At 39.6% G+C, this 21,172-nt stretch overlaps 1 long non-coding RNA gene across 1 annotated transcript in view; it reads right to left on the bottom strand.

The window, feature by feature from the left end:
• Positions 1 to 21,172, bottom strand: part of LOC134733751 (uncharacterized) — a 62,812-nt gene that overhangs the window by 8,772 nt on the left and 32,868 nt on the right. Inside the window, exon 5 of the long non-coding RNA XR_010117362.1 lies at positions 2,248 to 2,379. This is a non-coding gene — a long non-coding RNA (uncharacterized lncRNA). The remainder of the gene's footprint in view (positions 1 to 2,247; positions 2,380 to 21,172) is intronic.

Raw genomic sequence — 21,172 nt, 5'->3', positions numbered from 1 at the left:
AAAGCAGGAGTACATAAAGCCAGAGAGCTATTGATGGGGGGCTTTGAGGTGGCACAAATGAGAGAAAAATCATGTAGAACTTTGAGGTATTTGTAAGAATTCTGTGTTTTCAAGGCTGAGATGGGAAGTTAATGGATAGCTTTCAAAAGGGAAGAAATATAATACATCTACATTCTTCAGGTTCACCAGAGAAACAGAATCAATAGAATGTGTGTATATATGGAAAGATATTTATTTTAAGGAACTGGCTGACACAACTGTAGAGGTTTGGCAAGTCCAAAATCTGATAGGAGAGGCCAGCAGGCTGGGGACTCAGGAAAATGTTGCAATTCAAGTTGAAAGGCAATCTACTGTAGAACTAGTACAAGGCAATGTTGCAGATGAAGTCTGAGGCAGTCTGCTGGAGAATTTTCTCTTGCTAAGAGGAGGTCAGCCTTTTGTTCTATTTAGGCCTTTCACTGATCGGATAAGTCCCACCCACATTATAGTGAGCACTCTGCTTTACCACAAACTCCCCGATTTAAACTTACATTTCATCCAAAAACAAACCAAAAGAAACATCCAAAATGTTTAACTAAATATCTGGGCACCATGCCCCAGAGAAGTTAGCACATGAAATTAATCATTACAGCATCTAAAAAGATGAATGAAGGGGAGGAAAGAACAGAATTGCTCTGTCTGGTAAAGACAGCAGAATTGGCTCTTAAGGAGGGAAGTTATAGTTGGGTAAATCTAAGTTTCATATATTAAAAAATCTTTCATAAATAATTTATGGAAAAGCCTGTGCGACATTTGGAAAATATTACTCCGTTGTTAGGGGGCTGAACTAAGTGAACAGGTTCCTTTATTACTTGTCAATCTCATGATTCTGTGATTTGTTGAGGTAATGTACCTACAAGCAAAGTTAATCACAACTTTTCAAAATTTCTTACTCTCAAATGAAAACTTTTTTTCAGGTTTAGCCAAATGAATATCTTTCAGGGTAAATTCTGAAACTTGATTCTTAACTATAGCAATAACATACTAACTGCCTTAGCTCAGTTGACAAGCACTCAGCCCATAATATTCTGCTCTTGGCTCCTCAAAATTAATGTCCTCCATGTATGCAAAATACGTTCCTTCTATCCCAAAAGCCTCAAAAGGCTTAATTCATTCCATCTTCAACTCCGAAATTTAATGTTCAGACTTTAAATATCATCTAATCAGATATGGGATAAGACTTTAGGTACAATTCATCCTGAGGCAAAATTCCTCTGCAGCTGCGAATCTGTGATACCAGGAAACTTATGTGCTTACAAAATACGATGTAGTGGCAAGCATAGGATAGATATTCTCATCCAAAAGGGAGAAATAGGAAATGAGGAAGAGATTATGTGTCTCAAGCAAGTCTATAACCTAGCAAGGCAAATTCCATTTGCTCTTAAAGCTCAAGAATGATCCTTATTGGCTCAATGTCCACCCTTCCAGATCTTCAGGGGTGGCAGTGTCACCTCCTTGGCTCAGTGGAACTGCTTCGTTCCTTTGGCTGGACATGCCACTATGGTGGCCCTGCCTCCCTTTTTTTTTAAGGCAGAGTCTCACTCCTGTCGCTCTAGCTGGAGTATAATGGCACTATCGTGGCTTACTGCAGCTTCAACTTCCCAGGCTCAAGTGAGTCTCCCACCTCAGCTGCTCAGGTAGCTGAAACTACAGGGATGCACTACAATGCCCAGCTAATTTTTGAATTTTGTGAAGATGGGATTTCACCATGTTGCCCAGGCTGCTCTTGAACTCCTGGGCTCAAGTGATCCACCTGCTTTGGCCTTTGAAAGTGCTGGGATTACAGGCATGAGCCACTATGCCTGGCCACCCTGCCCTCTTAAACTGAGAAGGAAATGACTTTGCTGCCTGGGCCCGTGGGGGAAGTGGTAGCTACGATGATCTCTGAAATGCCTTTGGGGCCATTCTTCCCTTTCCTTGAAAAATAGCATAAATTCACAACCAAATAGCTCTATTTTCCTATTCTGTAGAATTCTAGAAGTTTAATGACTTTCCTTCATTCTGTCCTACTTTCACTGTCACCATTAGTTCAAATTGGCAGGGTCTCTGCTATTATAATCCAATCTCTATCCCTGGCTTCTACTGAGATGGCTGATTAAGGCCATGAGTCACACCCATAATCTCTATGTTAATCTCAGTCCTCCAGAGAAACAGAAAAAAATAAGATATATATATGGTGAGAGAGAGAAATTTAAGAAATTGACTTACATGATTACGATGGCTGAGAAGTCCCAATATTTGCAGTCAGCAAGCTGGAGACCCAGGAAAGTATAGATGCAGTCTAAATTTGAAGGCTTGAGAACCAGGAGAGTTGCTAATAGTGTAAATTCCAGTCCAAGTCTAAGTTCAAATTCAAAAGCAGGAGAAGACGGTCAGGCAGAGAGAGAGCAAATTTTCCTTACTTAGCCTTTTGTTGTATTTAGGTCTTCAGTGGAGTAGTTGCCAACACTGGTGAGGCAACACTGGTGAGAGCAATGTGCTTTACTCAGTCTACCAGTTCAAATATTAATTTCACCCACAGCCACCCTTACAGACATACCAAGAATTATGTTTAACCAAATATCCAGACCCCTGGCCCAGTCAAGTTGATACATAAAATTAATCATCACAATCTCTTTATCAAATTGTTGTTCAGCCACACCCTTAGTGCTAAGAATTTCCAAATCTCCAAATTCTAGTTTATTTTTGCTTGAAAATTTCTTCTTCAATTCATCTCTCCCTTCTTGCATTTTACCGTAAGCACTAAGGAGGGCCAAAGCAGCACCTTCAATACACAGCTTAGGAATCTTCTTTGCTAAATATCCAATGTCATCACACATAAATTCTACCTTCCACAATACATTAGAACACAAGTCAGCCAAGTTCTTTGCAAGTTTCTAATATGCTGTTTCTCTTTTCTTTCTGAGCCCTCACCAGAATGGCCTTTAATGTCCATATTCTGTCAACATTCTGTTCATGATTATTTATATATTCTCTAAGAAGATGGAAGCTTTCTCTCTAGCTCTCCTCATATCTTCCTGAGCCCTCACCAGAATCACCACTAAATGTCTGTTTTCCCACTAATAACCTCTTCACGGTAATCTCAGCTTTTTCTAGTGTACATCTGAAACTCTTCCAGTCTGTACCCAACACCCAGTTCTAAAACTACTTCACGTTTTTGCAGATTTGTTACAGCAACATTCCACTTCTCAGTAGTAAGATTCGTCTTAGTCAGTTCAGGCTGCTGTCACAAATATTAAAAACTTAGTTGTTTTAAACAACAGAAATTTATTTTCTAAGAGTTCTGGAGGCTAGAAGTCCCAGATTAAGGTCCCAGCCAATTGGGTTTCTGGTAAGAGCTCTGTTCTCAGCTTAAAAGTAACTGCCTTCTTGCTGTGTCCTCATGACAGAGAGAGTCTAAACTCGTGTCTCTTCTAATGACAACACCAGTCCTATTAAATCAGGATCCCACCTCATTTGGCTTTAATTACCTCCATAAAGGCCCTAACTCCAAATATAATCATATTGAGGATTGGGGCTACAACATGTATACTTTGGGGGAAACAAACATTCAGTCAATATCAATATTCTATCTCTATTTTTGCAAATTGCCAACTCAGTAGGACTCATATAAATATTATACCAAACAATTTACTATGATCATCAATGTGAAATGGATGCTAATACCTCTCCATTCCTAGTTTGTTTTTTGGTTGTTTGTTTCATTTCTGTAGGTTTTTGGGGAAGAGGTGGTGTGATGGTTAATATTTAGTGTCAACTTGACGGGGTTGAAGGATGCAAAGTATTATTCTGGGTTGTCTCTGTGTGTTGCCAAAGGAGATTAACATTTGAGTCAGTGGACTGGAAGAGGCAGACCCACCCTCAATCTGGGTGGGCATCATCTAATCAGCTGCCAGCATAAAAGCAGGCATGGAAAGAGCAGATTTGCTGAATCCTCAGGCCTCCCTCTTTCTCCCTTGCTGTATGCAGCCAGCCCTCAAACATCAGATTCCAAGTTCTTCAGCTTTTGGACTGTTTGACTTATACCAGTGGTTTGCCAAGAGCTCTAAGGCCTTTGGCCACAGACTGAAGGCTGCACTATGAGCTTCCCTACTTTTGAGGTTTGGGGACGTGGACTGGCTTCCTGGCTCCTCAGTTTGCAGGCATCCTATTGTGGGACTTCACCTTGTGATCGTGTGAATCAATTCTAATAAACTCCCCTCATATATTCATTTATCCAATTAGTTATGTCCCTTTAGAGAACTCTGACTAATACAGGTGGTGTTTGGTTACATGAATAAGTTCTTTAGTGATTTCTGAGATTTTGGTGCACCCATCACTCCAGCAGTATACACTGTACCCAATTTGTAGTCTTGTATCCCTCACCCCCATCCCACACTTTCCCCAAGTCCTCAAAGTCCATTGTTTCAGTCTTATGCCTTTGCATTCTCACAGCTTACCTCCCAATTATGAGTGAGAACATACAATGTTTGGTTTTCCATTCCTGAGTTACTTCACTTAGAATAATAGTCTCCAATCCCATCCAAGTTGCAAATGTCATTAATTCATTCCTTTTTATGGCCGAGTAGTATTCCATTGTGTGTGTGTGTGTGTGTGTGTGTGTGTGTGTGTGTGTGTGTATAACAATTTCTTAATCCACCAGTTGACTGATGGGCATTTGGGCTGGCTCTATATTTTTGCAATTGTGAATTGTGCTGCTATAAACATGCATGTGCAAGTATCTTTTTTGTACAATGACTTCTTTTCCTCTGGGTAGACACCTAGTAGTGGAATTGCTGGATCAAATGGTAGTTCTACTTTTAGTTTTTAAAGGAATCTCCATATTGTTTTCCATAGTGGTTGTACTAGTTTAAATTCCCACCAGCAGTGTAAAAGTGTTCCCTTTTCACCACATCCACGTCAACATCTGTTGTTTCTTCATTTTATTTTTATTATGGCCATTCTTGCAGGAAAAAAGATGGTATCACATTGTGGTTTTGATTTGCATTTCCCTGATAATTAGTAATGTTCAGGATTTTTTCATATGTTTGTTGGCCATACTTTGTACATCATATCTTTGTATATCTTCTCTTGAGAATTGTTTATTCATGTTCTCAGTCCAATTTTGATGAGATTTTTAAATTATTATTATTATACTTTGAGTTTTAGGGTACATGTGCACAATGTGCAGGTTTGTTACATATGTATCCATGTGCCATGTTGGTGTGCTGCACCCATTAACTCGTCATTTAGCATCAGGTATATCTCCTAATGCTGTCTCTCCCCCCTCCCCCCCACCCCACAACAGTCCCTGGAGTGTGATGTTCCCCTTCCTGTGTCCATGTGTTCTCATTGTTCAATTCCCAACTATGAGTGAGAATATGCGGTGTTTGGTTTTTTGTCCTTGTGATAGTTTACTGAGAATGATGGTTTCCAGTTTCATCCACGTCCCTATAAAGGACATGAACTCATCATTTTTTATGGCTGCATAGTATTCCATGGTGTATATGTGCCACATTTTCTTAATCCAGTCTATCATTATTGGACATTTGGGTTGGTTCCAAGTCTTTGCTATTGTGAATAGTGCCGCAATAAACATACGTGTGCATGTGTCTTTATAGCAGCACGATTTATAGTCCTTTGGGTATATACCCAGTAACGGGATGGCTGGGTCAAATGGTATTTCTAGTTCGAGATCCCTGAGGAATCGCCACACTGACTTCCACAATGCGTTGAACTAGTTTACAGTCCCACCAACAGTGTAAGTGTTCCCATTTCTCCACATCCTCTCCAGCACCTGCTGTTTCCTGACTTTTTAATGATCGCCATTCTAACTGGTGTGAGATGGTATCTCACTGTGGTTTTGATTTGCATTTCTCTGATGGCCAGTGATGATGAGCATTTTTTCATGTGTTTTTTGGCTGCATAAATGTCTTCTTTTGAGAAGTGTCTGTTCATGTCCTTTGCCCACTTGTTGATGGGGTTGTTTTTTTCTTGTAAATTTGTTTGAGTTCATTGTAGATTCTGGATATTAGCCCTTTGTCAGATGAGTAAGTTGCGAAAATTTTCTCCCATTTTGTAGGTTGCCTTTTCACTCTGATGGTAGTTTCTTTTGCTGTGCAGAAGCTCTTTAGTTTAATTAGATCCCATTTGTCAATTTTGGCTTTTGTTGCCATTGCTTTTAGTGTTTTAGACATGAAGTCCTTGCCCGTGCCTATGTCCTGAATGGTATTGCCTAGGTTTTCTTCTAAGGCTTTTATGGTTTTAGGTCTAACATGTAAGTCTTTAATCTATCTTGAATTAATTTTTGTATAAGATGTAAGGAAGGGATCAAGTTTCAGCTTTCTACATATGGCTAGCCAGTTTTCCCAGCACCATTTATTAAATAGGGAATCCTTATCCCATTGCTTGTTTTTGTCATGTTTGTCAAAGATCAGATAGTTGTAGATATGCGGCATTATTTCTGAGGGCTCTGTTCTGTTCCATTGATCTATGTCTCTGTTTTGGTACCAGTACCATGCTGTTTTGGTTACTGTAGCCTTATAGTATAGTTTGAAGTCAGGTAGCGTGATGCCTCCAGCTTTGTTCTTTTGGCTTAGGATTGACTTGGCGATGCGGGCTCTTTTTTGGTTCCATATGAACTTTAAAGTAGTTTTTTCCAATTCTGTGAAGAAGGTCATTGGTAGCTTGATGGGGATGGCATTGAATCTATAAATTACCTTGGGCAGTATGGCCATTTTCTTGAGAATTTGTTTGAGTTTCTTGTAGAATCTGGATATTAGTCCTTTGTCAGATGTATAGATTGGGAATCTTTTCTCCCACTCTATGGGTTGTCTGTTTACTCTGCTGTTTGTTTCTTGTGATGTGCAGATCTTTTAGTTTAATTAAGTCCCATCTATTTATCTTTGTCTTGTTGCATTTGCTTTTGGGTTCTTGCTCATGAAGTCTTTGCCTAAGCCAGTGTCTAGAAGGGTTTTTCCAATGTTATCTTCTAGAATTTTAATGGTTTCAGGTCTTAGATTTAAGTCCTTGATCCATCTTGAGTTGATTCTTATATAAGGTAAGAGATGAGGATCCAGTTTCCTTCTTCTACATGTGGTTTGCCAGTTATCCCAGCATCATTTGTTGAATAGAGTGTTCTTTCCCCACTTCAAGTTTTGGTTTGCTTTGTCGAAGATCAATTGGTTGTAAGTATCTGGGTTTGTTTCTGGGTTCTCTATTCTGTTCCATTGGTCTATGTGTCTATTTTTATACCAATACCATGCTGTTTTGGTGACTATGGCCTTATAGTATAGTTTGAAATCAGGCAATGTAATGCCTCCAGATTTGTTCCTTTTGATTAGCCTTGCTATGGCTACATGAGCCCTTTTTTGGTTCCATATGAATTTTAGAATTGTTTTTTCTTGTTCTGTGAAGAATGATGGTATTTTAATGGAAATTGCATCAAATGTGTAGATTGCTTCTGGCAGTATGGTCATTTTTATGATATCAATTCTGCCCATCCATGAGTGTAGGATGTGTTTCCATTTGTTTGTTTGGTCTATGATTTTTTTGCAGCAGTGTTTTGTAGTTTTCCTTGTAGAGGTCTTTTATCTCCTTGGTTAGATACATTCCTAAGTTTATTGATTGATTGATTGATTGATTGCAGCTATTGTACAAGGGTTTGAGTTCTTGATTTGATTCTCAGCTTGGTTGCTGTTGGTGTATAGCAGAGCTACTGATTTGTGTACATTAATTTTGTATCCTGAAACATTGCTGAATTCACTTATCACTTATAGGAGCTTTTTGGGGGAGTCTTTAGGGTTTTCTAGATATACAGTTATATTATCAGCAAACAGTGGCAGTTTGACTTCCTGTTTACAGGTTTGGATGTCTTTTATTTCTTTCTCTTATCTGATTTCTCTGGCTAGGACTTCCAGGTCTATGTTAATAAAAGTGGTGAGAGTGGGCATCCTTGTCTTGTTCCAGTTCTCAGGGGGAATGCTTTCAACTTTTCCCCATTTAGTATTATGTTGGCTGTAGGTTTTTCATAGATAGCTTTTATTACACTAAGGTATGTCCCTTGTATGCCGGTTTTGCCGAGGGTTTGAATCATAAAGTGATGCTAGAATTTGTCAATTGCTTTTTCTGCATTTATTGAGATGAAGGGTCATGTGATTTTTGTTTTTAGTCCTGTTTATGTGGTGTATCACATTTATTGACTTGCATATGTTAAGCCATCCCTGCATCCCTGGTATGAAACCCACTTGATCATGGTGGATTATCTTTTTGATATACTGTTGGATTTGGTTAGCTAGTATTTTGTTAATAACTTTTGTATCTACATTAACCAGGGATATTGGTCTGTAGTTTTCGTTTTTTGTTATGTCCTTTCCTTGTTTGGTATTAGGGTGATATTGGCTTCATAGAATAATTTAGGGGGGATTCCTCCTTTCTAGCTTGTGGAATAGTTTCAACAGGATTGGTACCAATTCTTCCTTGAATGTCTGATAGAATTCAGCTGTGAATCCATCTGGTCCTAAATTTTTTGTTGTTGTTGGTAATTTTTTTATTACCATTTCAATCTCACTGCTTGTTATTGGTCTTTTCTGGGTTTCTATTTCTTCCTGATTTAAGCTAGGAGGGTTGTATAGTTCATGGAATATATCCATCTCCTCTAGGTTTTCTAGTTTATGCATGTAAAGGTGTTCATAGTAGCCTTGAATGATCTTTTGCATTTCTGTGGTATCAGTTTTAATATCTCCTGTTTCATTTTTAATTGAGCTTATTTGGATATTCTCTCTTCTTTTCTTGGTTAATCTCACTAATGTTCTATCAATTTTATCTTTTAAAATAACCGGGTTTTTCTTTATTTATCTTTTGTATTTTTTTGTTTCAATTTCATTTAGTTCTGCTCTGTTCTTGGTTATTTGTTTTCTTTTGCTGCGTTTAAGTTTGGTTTGTTCTTGTTTCTGTCATTCCTTAAAGTGTGACCTTAGATTGTCTATTTGTGCACTTTCAGACTTAGCACCACCTTTGCTGTATCCCAGAGGTTTTGATGGGTTGTGTCACTATTATCATTCAGCTCAAAGAATGCTTTAATTTCTACCTTGATTTCATTGTTGACTCAACAATCATTCAGGAGCAGTTTATTTAATTTCCATGTATTTTCATGGTTTTGAAGGTTCCTTCTGAGTTGAGTTCCAATTTTATTTCACTGTGATCTGAGAGAGCTCTTGATATAATTTTGATTTTCTTAAATGTATTGAGACTTGTTTTGTGGCCTATCATATGGTCTATCTTGAAGAATATTCCATGTGCTGATGAATATAATGTGTATTTTTGTAGTTGTTGGGTATAATGCTCTGTAAATATCTGTTAAGTCCATTTGTTCCAGGGTATAGTTTAAATCCATTGTTTCTTTGTTGACTTTCTGTCTTGATGATCCATCTAGTGCTGTCAGTGGAGTACTGAAGTTCTCCACTATTAATGTATTGCTGTCTAGCTCATTTCTTAGGTCCAGTAGTAATTGTTTTATAAATTTGGGAGATCCAGCGTTATGTGTATATATATTTAGGATTGTGATATTTTCCTGTTGGACAAGCCTCTTTATCATTATATGTCCCTCTTCATCTTTTTTAACTGCTTTAAACCTTATTTTGCCTGATACAAGAATATCTACTCCCACTCACTTTTTATGTCCATTTGCATGAAATATCTTTTTCCACCCCTTTGCCTTAATTTTATGTGAGTCCTTATGTGTTAGGTGAGTCTCTTGAAGACAGCACATACTTGGTTGGTGAATTCCTATCCATTCTGCCATTCTGTATCTTTTAAGTGGAGTACTTAGGCCATTAACATTCAATGTTAGTATTGAGATGTGAGGGACTATTCTATTCATTATGTAATTTTTCCACCTTTTTAAACAAATTTATTGTGTTTTATAGGTCTGTGAGATTTATGCTCTAAAGAGGTTCTATTTTGGTGTATTTATGGGATTTGTTTCAATATTTAGTGCTCATTTTAGCAGTTCTAGTGCTGCCTTGATAGTGGTGAATTCTATCAGCATTTGTTAGTCTGAAAAAGACTGCATCTTTCCTTCATTTCTGAAGCTTAGTTTCATTAGATACACAGCTCTTTCCTGATAATTGTTTTGTTTAAGGAGGCTGAAGATAGGGCCCCAATCCTTTCTAGCTTATAAGATTTCTGCTGAGAAATCTGCTATTAATCTAATGATAGTGAGAGGTGACAGCATGCTGGCAGCCCTCACAGCCCTCATTCACTCTTGGCACCTCCTCTGCCTGGGCTCCCACTTTGGTGGCACTTGAGGAGCCCTTTAGCCTGCCGCTGCACTGTGGGAGCCCCTTTCTGGGCTGGCCAAGGCCGGAGCCGGCTCCCTCAGCTTGCGGGGAGGTGTGGAGGGAGAGGCGCCAGTGGGAACCGGGGCTGTGCATGGTGCTTTCGGGCCAGTGTGAGTTCCAGGTGGGTGTGGGCTCGGCAGACCCCGCACTCAGAGTGGCAGGCTGGCCCCACTGGCCCCGGGCAGTGAGGGGCTTAGCACCTGGGCCAGCAGCTGCTGTGCTCAATTTCTCGCCGGGCCTTAGCTGCCTTCCTGCAGGGCAGGGCTCAGGACTTGCAGCCTGCCATGCCTGAGCCTCCCCCCAACTCCATGGGCTCCTGTGTGGCCCAAGCCTCCCTGACGAGTGCCGCCCCCGCTCCATGGCGCCCAGTCCCATCAACCACCCAACAGCTGAGGAGTGTGGGTGAACAGCACGGGACTGGCAGGCAGCTCCACCTGCAGCCCTAGTGCGGGATCCACTGGGTGAAGCCAGCTGGGCTCCTGAGTCTGGTGGGGACATGGAGAACCTTTATGTCTAGCTCAGGGATTGTAAATACACCAATCGGCACTCTGTATCTAACTCAAGGTTTGTAAACACACCAACCAGCACCCTGTGTCTAGCTCAGGGTTTGTGAATGCACCAATTGGTACTCTGTATCTAGCTACTCTGGTGGGGACTTGGAAAACCTTTGTGTCAACACTCTGTATCTAGCTAATCTGGTGGAGAAGTGGAGAACCTTTGTGTCTAGCTCAGGGATTGTAAACGCACCAATCAGCACCCTGTCAAAACAGACCGCTCGGCTCTACCAATCAGCAGGATGTGGGTGGGGCCAGATAAGAGAATAAAAGCAGGCTGCCCGAGCCAGCAGTGGCAACCCACTCGGGTCACCTTCCACACTGTGGAAGCTTTGTTCTTTCGCTCTTTGCAATAAATCTTGCTGCTGCTCAATTTTTGGGTCCACACTGCCTGTATGAGCTGTAACACTCACCACGAAGGTCTGCAGCTTCACTCCTGAGCCAGGGAGACCACAAATCCACCAGGAGGAACAAACAACTCCAGATGCGCCACCTTAAGAGCTGTAACACTCACCGCGAGGGTCCGCGGCTTCATTCTTGAAGTCAGTGAGACCAAGAACTCACCAATTCCAGACACAATAGGTTTTTTTTTTATAGGTTACCTGGTGCTTTTGCCTCACAGCTTTTAAGATTCTTTCCTTCATCTTGACCTTAGATAACCTGTTAACTATGTGCCTAAGTGATGATCTTTTTGTGATAAATTTCCCAGGTATTGTTTGAGTTTCTTGTATTTGGATGTCTAAGTCTCTAGCAAGACTGGGGATGTTTTCCTCAATTATTCCTTCAAATATGTTTTCCAAACTTTTAGATTTCTCTTCTTCCTCAGAAACACCAATCATTCTTAGGTTTGGTCATTTAACATAATCCCAAACTTCTTGGAGGCTTTGTTCATTTTTTTCTTTGTCTTTGTTGGATTGTGTTAATTTGAAAACCTTGTCTTCAAGCTCTAAAGTTCTTTCTTCTGCTTGCTCAAGTCTATTGCTGAGACTTTCCAGTGCATTTTACATTTCTCTAAGTATGTCCTTTATTTCCAGAGGTTTTGATTGGTTATTTATGCCATCTATTTTACTGAAGATTTTTCCTTTCATATCTTGTATCTTTTTTTATTTCATTAAGTTGAACTTCATCTTTCTCTGATGTCTCCTTGACTAGCTTAGTAATCAACTTTCTGAATTCTTTTTCAGGTAAATCAGGGATTTCTTCTTGGCTTGGATCCATTGCTGATGAGCTAGTGTGATCTTTTGGATGTGCTAAAGAACCTTGTTTTGTCATATTACCAGAATTATTTTTCTGGTTCCTTCTCATTTGGGTAGCCTATGTCAGAGAGAAGATCTGGGGCTCAAGGGCTGCTGTTCAGATTCTTTTGTCCCACAGGGTGCTTCTTTGATGTAGTGCCATCTCCCTTTCCCTAGGGATGTGGCTTCCTCAGGGCAGAACTGTAGTGATTGTTATTTCTCTTCTGGATCTAGCCACCCAGCAGATCTACCAGGCTCCAGGCTGGTACTGGGGAATTTCTGCAGAGTCCTGTGATGTGATCCTTCTTCAGGTCTCTCAGCCATGGATAGCAGCACCTGCTTTGGTGGAGGTGGCAGGGGAGTGAAATTGACTCTGTGAGGGTTCTTAGTTGTAGTTTTATTTATTGTACTAGTTTTTTGCTGGTACACCTGCTTCCAGAAGGTGGAGCTTTCAAGAGAGCATCAGCTGCGGTAATACAGGGAGGATCAGGTGGTGGGCAGGGCCTTGGAACTCCCAAGAGAATATGTCCTTTGCCTTTGGATATCAGGGCGGGTAGAAAAAGACCATCATGTTGGGGCAGGGTTAGGCAGGTCTGAGCTCAGACTCTCCTTGGGTGGGGCTTGCTGTAGACACTGTTGGGAATGGGTGTGTGGTTCTCAGACCAATGGAGTTATGTTCCTAGGGGGATTATGACTGCCTCTGCCTTGTCTTGTAGGCACCAGGGAAGTGGGGGAAATCCAGCCGTTACAGGCCTCACCCAGCTCCCACTATCCCAAAGGCCAGTCTCACTCTTGCTGTGTCCCCCTCTTCAGCACTAAGTTTGTTTCCAGGCAGTGGGTGAACAGGGCTGATAACATGCTCCAGGCTACCAACCTCCCAGCTGTAAAAGCAAGCAGGGCTTTCAGGTTTCATGGCTCCCCACCTGCCACAGCTTCTGTGCTGTGTCTGCACTCCAGATTCACCCCTCCCTCAAGTTCCACCCAGGAAACTTTGTGTTCAGTTGAAGTTGTTACAGGGTTCAGCTGAAAGTTTTCTCCCTGTGGTCTTTTCCCAGTTCCTCTGGCAGCACTCTCCAAGGACCTCTGTGAGACAAAGTCAGAAATGGCTTCCCTGGGGACCAAGAGAGACACAGGGCTCTTCTCGCTGCTTCTTCTACCCTTGTATTTTGCTCAGCTCTCTAGAATTGTCTCAACCCAGGGTAAAGTCAAATCCTTCTCTTGTGATCTGGACCTTCAGGTTCCCCAGTGAGAGTGTGTGTTTGGGGGTGGATGATCCCCCTTTCACACTTTGGGCACTCAGAGTTTTTTCACTGTCTCTCGAGACCTGCAAGAGTGATTCACTTCCTTCAGAGGGTCTGTGAATTCTGTCAGCTTTCCTGGTATGTTCCTGTGATAGTTGTGGGAGCAAAAGTTCACGATGTGAGTCTCCACATGCTGCTCTGTCTGTCTGAATGGGAGCTGCAATTTAGTCCTGCCTCATATCTGCCATTTTCCCCAACCTGTCTCCATTTCTGTTTTTAGCAATATGAAGACTCACGGAGATAGAGTAGCCTAGACTTCAACCAGGTTGTCATTTCCAATCAATTATTTGTGGATACATTGAGCACTGTGCTGAGAGGCTCAGCTATAATGTCATGATCTGTGAGTAATGTCTGCCATGACTCTGATTATATATTTTCCACATACCTATCGTAAGTGTAAAGGGCTGTAAACCCAGACATTAATAATTATATCATTACTTTAGCCTGTTATTATTGTTTATATCAGCAAAAAACAAGGTAATAACTGTCCAATAATTGGGGGTAGGTTAGATAAGTTATATATAACATAGCAATATTTGACTATTAAAATATAATCTATACATTTATCAGATGATGTGAAAACATGTTTATGATTATTATGCAAAAAAATGAGTTTCAAGTTGTATAAAATATGATCACATTTTTCAAATGGATTGTTGAGATAGGATGTATGTTGAGACACTACATATGTAAATATAAAGCAGGTCAGAGCTCAGAGCTCTTCCTCATCTCTTTATTTTCTTTTCTACTGCTTCCTAGGAATTTTGTGTCTTGTTTTTTCTTATATTGTTGTTGTTGTTACAATTATTATTTCATTCTGTTTTGTTTTGTTTGTGCCTTTTTAAGGTAGGAAAAAAGAGTGAGAGAATCTGTTAGACTAGTAAAGTATTACATTTTTGCTATAAAAGGCATCAATATAATCAAAGGGTTTTTTTGCCTGTAAATGTTTAATTCTGAATTTTACAAAACATCCCTTCTAAATAAAGCACAGAATGAAAGGCCCTGACACCACCTTTTCAAGAGTGGAAACCAATAAACTAGCAGAGAGAAAAAAAATGGTAAAAAGGGAGCCCAGAGGGAGCCCATCTGAGGCAAACTCTGGATGATAACTCAGAGGAGAAAGTAAAGGACTGTTCTGTATCATCTTCCAAGCTTGGTACATCTTGAACATCTAGTAGTAAAGTTTTCTCAATGCATTTAGCCTTAATATCCTTCAAGATATCACTAGCATAACTAAAGGATATGTGTGCTTATGGGTGTGTTTTCAGAAAGAAAGTCAGAAATAATGTCTACCAAAGTGTTAACAGTAATTATCCAAGAGTAGTGACATTATGCATAGTTCTTAAATTATTTTTGCTTATTTATATTTTCTAACTTTTCTCTACAACAAACACGGAGAGTTTTAAATGAGATTTTTAAAATTATAGCTATGATTTTAAAAGAGGGAAAGAGAAAAATCATACAAAGGAGATTTCAGAAAAGAAGATTCCCATATTCTCCCATGTTTTCTTCTTCATGACAGGTAATAGAACATGCTCTTACTTCTGGAAACCGCAAAGCTGGAAGGGATCTTAGAGGTGATATGGTTCCTCCCTCCCATTTTATACATGAAAGAACTCAGGTCTGAGATGCTTAGTATTGCTCCCACTCAAGGTTCACAGCAGCAGAACAAAAAGTAATTTACATTTGTTGATTCTTAATTTAATACTTTTATAATGTGGCAGAAAAAACAGCATCATAAAAGTTTAAGATTCTACAGTGTCTCCAGTTAATTCCATCCAAAAATAAAAAATTAAAATAGGAGGTTTATTGGCCAATAACAAAAGAATGGAGGCAGCAAAGCTGGAAATATATGTCCAATCAACTTGGAGACATTGTCTTAAATTTATGGCCAGTCTTCTGGGATATATTGAATGGACATATAGCTATAAGCTACCCTCCTTAAACTAAACACTGCACTATATTCTTGCCCATTATAATAAGTTCCTCAGTGAAGCCTGCCCTGTGATTAGATCCTCCTCATCTCTCCCAAGAGAATAAGGCAAAAATATTATTAAAACCTTAGCTTTTTTCAGTGTCATCTCTTAAATACATCTGTTCCTGACTCATAGGCAGCATTTTCCTTTTATCTATTTCTTACCCATATGAATGAAGTCTTAAAGAAAATTTTACACTGATGCATGCCTCCAACTTGCCTCAGGTAAAATGAATGAGACAACATCTACACAGCACTTTGAGCTCCCCAGACAGGGACATCAGAAATGAGCAGTAGCCTTGCTCTTGTCAAAGATATCGACTGAGCCTGGCAAGACTCCAAACCATAGAATAACTTTCCTGATCCCTCATCTGTATCTCTCAACTAGATACAGAATTGAAAATAGGAACCAGTCATTTGGGGTAAAACATATGCTAAAATAGTTCTGCAGCGTGGGTAAGAAAAAGGGTGAGAGGTGCAAAGGGGAAGCTCTCTGAAAGCAGAGAGTATAATTAAGTCAACTTTCAAATTCAAATGTACTTCTTCCTTTCCCACATGTTCTAAATCAGACCTCTTTCCCATAGGGCTGCAGATGGTGCCTCTAGGGCTGGCTGTCACTGATCTCTGAAGGGTAAAACTGAACTGAAACCTACAAGCCTCACACCTGTGGGGTCAGCTTCATTAACAACTTTGACCTTTGCTCGTTTTTAAGAGCTGCCCCAACAAATATCGCTGCAAACAAGGTGCACCCTGACTCTTTGGTGATATATCACCTTCTCTTTTGCACCCTGACCCTTTGGTCATATATCACCTGACCCTTTGGTGATATATTACCTTCTTGGCAATCTAATTTTAAATCTCACTTCATGTTGATCCAGGACAGGGATCTTAAGTCAGTCTTGAACTCTCTTTGTAAAACCTGAGGGAAGTTTAACTACTAATTTACAACTTGGACCTCAATTAACATCTGTTTTTAAAAATCACTTACATTGCCACAAAATAATAGTTCTACCCTTCTCTGACAGATTTCATCACCTCAATTTTCCAACTTTGGACCTGACTACAGTTAAAGCATGAAAAAGCCACATTGCTAAGGCCAGTGATTGGTCACATCACACATAAATTATCATTTTCTACTGCAGGAATTGTCCCCATCTGTAGGAAAAACCTGGAGAATCCTGTAAATGGCAGAAATATTATAACAAATCTTTGGTGAATGGAGGAAAGTGGTGGAATTAAAGGTAGAATTATCAGAAATTACAAAAAAAAAAAAAAAAAAAAAAAAAAAAGGACTTGTGAGTCTTGTCCACAATACTTATCCCCATTTTACACAATAAAAAACCTAGACACGAAGAAGTTAACTTGCCCAACTTATATAACTAAATTATAAAGATTCCTATAAATACATTCTCAATATGTGAAGCACATTATACACTTTATTGAAGCATTTAGTATTTAGTGATTATCATTCTAACAATTTAGGAGAATATACTTTAAGAAATAAGGAGCAAAATCATTCATTTTGAGCAAGGCCTTGGGTTGGCAGTGAATCCAGATGACAGCTTTACTATTTAAGAACAGCTCTTTGAATTGCAGAAATAGTCCTTAATCACAGGACAAACTTGGCTCCAGGGTGGAAAAGATTTTTTTTTTTTTAATTCCAAATATCTATTAAGTACCTACTATGAACTAGTCCCCAGTACTGTGCTGATATGCCACAGATGTGCCCATCCTCTCTTTTTGCAAAATTCTGAAAATCTAATAAGGGTAGAGAAATAACCAACTTTTCTATTTTACTCTGCATTACAATTCAATGCAGAATAAAAACATTTCCAAATAGAGCTATAAGCGAGGAGCATTTGGAACCCCAAGGAAGGAGCATGATGACCCAGGAAAATGTCAAGAATTAGATATTGAACATTAGCCTTTCAGCCACAATCACACACAGGAGCACTGCCTTCCAAAATAAAGAATAAGATATGATTACAGGACTAAGCTGAACATAAAATTGGCCTCTAGATGGTCCTGGTGAGGTGAAAATGGCTAAAGGAAATTCATCAAGATTACCTGGAGAAAGTGGCCAGAGATACATTAAGGAGCAATAGGGTTTGGTGCCCAATAGTAAAGAAGAGCATGTACATTGGACGGCCAACGGGAAAGAAAAAAGGAGGGAAAACAAACAAAAAACAACATGGCCAAAGCTTTGTTTAAATAATTTAATCAGCAGCTTCAATTTGATTCAGAGATAAAGGGGGATGAAATGAAACAATGAGAAGGCCCAGAATAGAAAACTTGAGTAACATTATGATATCATCAGCATCAGTTTTCTAAGTGTTTACTATGCATAGGATGTTATGATTAGTGCGAAGTCTGCAAGGCAGATCTAAGGCAGCCTTTGCCTTCAAAGAACATTTAGTTTAGTTAGGGAAGCAGAAAAAATGCCAGAAGACGTCCATACAGATGCTAAATGGGAGTTATATCAAAATAAGTGCTTTGGGGCCAAGAGGCAAGGAAGACAGGAGTTAAGGTAAACAGGATGCCATAACTGAGGCTCAAGAGAGACAGGTAGGATATGGAACACTCTGTAGTGCAAGTAAAGAAGGAGTAACTTGAGATTATGTTAAAGTACTATAAACAAACCCAAACAAAGCGTAACATTCTGTGGGGCATAACATATTCACCCACAAACACTAAAACCATTTGGGCCCCAGAGGCTTTTCCAGGATGTGAAGTTGCCACCAGATTTTCAACAAGTAAACAACAATTTGTTGAAGGTATGTTGTACAAGCTAAGACAACCTTTTTGTCACTTATACTCACCAAACTTATACTATTCTGGCCAAAAATCAGGTTCCATTTTAGAAACTGGAGAACGATGCATCTGGTATGAGTGATACGATTAATTAGAAACATCTCCTATGGCAAAATGATTATCTATAAAACCATGCATTTCATGTTGAATGAATCAGATTGCATTTATATATTATAACTTTCAGAGAATGCCATATAGCTAGCATGGGGTGGGAGCGGTCATGTATTTAGAAAACGTGAAATCAATCTCTTTTGTTTAGAAAATGGCATAGAAAATTACTTTGTTCATTTAGAAACTGCTTTATGCAAATATGCATTGCACTTATGTAGTAAATAATTCATTTGGCTTCCAATGCAATCAAGATTCAGTCATCTCCCAAATATCCTACTTTTTGAAGTGCTAAATGTATTTCATGCTTTCCATTCAAAATGTAAATAAAATACCTATAAAAAAATTTAAAACCACTGTTTTTTAACAGAAATTACAAAGTACTAAAAATCATCTTAGTACTCTGTGCTTGGCAATGAATAAAACTGTTATGGTAAAGATATCTGGACAGAGGTGACAGTAAGCATTTACCATCAGTAGTAGACAGAATCATGCGCCCCCAAGATGTCAACATCCTAATCCCCTAAACTTTTGAATATATCGTCTGATATGGCAAAGGTGACTTTGCAGATATGATGAAGTTAAGGATCTCAAGCTGGGAAGATGATCCTGTATTATCCAAGTGGGCCCAATGTAATCACAAGGGCTCTTAGAGAGGCAGGAGGGTCAAAGTCAGAGAAGGAAATGTGACCGTGGAAAGCAAAGTCAGAATGAGGTGAAAGAGAGGCCACAACCTGAAGAATGCAGCCAGCCTCTAGAAGCTGGAAAAAGCAAGGAAACATTCTCCCCTGAGGTCTCCTAAGGGGACACAGCTCTGCTAATCCATTTTAGACTTCTAGCAATGTCCAGAAAACATTCTGTAAAAGACCAGACAGTGAATATTGTGGTTTTCTGGGTCATATGGTCCCTGTCGCTCCTAAATTCTGCTGCTATAGTGCAAAAGAAGCCATAGAAAATCTTAAAATGAATGGGCTGACAAGCTGTGTTCCAGTAAAACTGTATTTTTGAAAAGAGTGGTGGGTCAGCTTTGGCTTACAGTCTGACCCCTGAACTAAGTTATTGAAATCAACCAATAGTAACAGACAAGGTTAAAAAGTGCTCCATTAGAAAAAGGAGCACTTATACACTGTTGGTGGGAGTGTAAATTAGTTCAGCCACTGTGGAAGACAGTGTTGTGATTCCTCAAAGACCTAAAGATAGAACTACCATTAGATCCAGCAATCCCATTACTGGGTATATACCCAAAGGAATATAAATTGTTGTGTTATAAAGAAGACACTGCAGCTGGGTGCAGTGTCTCACACCTGTAATCCTAGGGCTTTGGAAGGCCAAGGTGGGCAGATGACTTGACGTCAGTTCAAGACCAGCCTGGCCAACATGGTGAAACCCAATCTTTACTAAAAATACAAAAATTAGCGGCATGCCTATCATCCCAGCTACTTAGGAGGCTGAGGCACAAGAATCACTTCAATCTGGGAGGCAGCGCCTGCAGTGAGCCGAGATCATGTCACTGCACTCCAGCCTCAGTAATAGAGACTCTGTCTCAAAGAAAAGACACATGCATATGTATGTTCACTGCAGCACTATTCACAGTAGCAAAGACATGGAATCAACCTAAATGCCTATCAATGATAGACTGGATAAAGAAAATGCAGTACATATACACCATGGAATACTATGCAGGCATAAAAAATAATAAGATCATGTCTTTTGCAGGGATAGGGGTGGAGCTGGGAGCCATTATCCTTAGCAAACTAATGCAGGAACAGAAAACCAAATACCTCATGTTCTCAGTTGTAAGTGGGAGCTAAATGATTACAACACATGGACACATAAAGGGGAACAACAGACACTGGGGCCCTATCAGAGGGTGTAGGGTGGGAAGAGGGAGAGGATCAGGAAAAATAACTAATGGGTACTAGGCTTAATACCTGGGTGATTAAATAATCCGTACAACAAAGCCCCATGACACAGGTTTACCTATGTAACAAACCTGAACATGTACGCCGTAACTTAAAATAAAAGTTAAAAAACAAGAGTTTCATGTATGGGAAGTATTGCAGCTCATGGATGGAGACTTTGCCTAAGCAAAAAATGAACCATGGGGACTTGACATCAATATATCAGACGAGTTTAAAAGATCAGTATGAGAGGTTTGGTGTATAAAATTAAAGATGCATTTATTGCCAGGCCTAGCCAAGGATCAGAGGGAATCTGAATTTGTTCCAGAATTGTATCTGTTAAAATGCGTTTCTCTCAGGGACTTTTATTCCCCATACTCCTTCCCACTCCACATCATCTCAGATTTACTCTGACAAGAACACTGTAAGTCTCAATAATTCTTTACTCTTAGTGTTGCTATGACAAAGCTTAATTTCAGCTCAGAGATTGGGCTTATAGCCAACATAGGGAGAAGGTTGGCATACGCTGCATATCTTCCTTTGTTCTTTGTATATAATTTAGTTTCAGCATTTTTCACTCTAGAGCATAGGAAATGTTTCAACTCCAATTATCTCCACAAAATGAAGGCTTCCCCTTCCCTTATTTTATAGTTCAGAGGGGACAGCATACCCAGTGTGATGGCAAAATATTTTTTAAAATAGGGGAAAAAACTCTCTGCAGTAAATGAGTTATTGACAAATAATTCCTTCCGATATTTTTTGTTGCTGCTCTACTCAAAATAAATCACATGAAGAGTTCAAGAGAACAATGCAAAGATTCTCATTTTAATTTCAGTCACTCTTCTAAAGCCCTGAGGTCATTGTAGAGTCCAAAATTGGGTGGAATAGTGACTCATCTTGCTCCCTACCACTACTCTGTTTCCAGGTGT

This window comes from Symphalangus syndactylus, chromosome 12, assembly GCF_028878055.3.
Source record: "Symphalangus syndactylus isolate Jambi chromosome 12, NHGRI_mSymSyn1-v2.1_pri, whole genome shotgun sequence".
NCBI classification, from domain to species: Eukaryota; Metazoa; Chordata; class Mammalia; order Primates; family Hylobatidae; genus Symphalangus; species Symphalangus syndactylus.
This window is presented reverse-complemented; position numbering and strand designations above follow the sequence as displayed.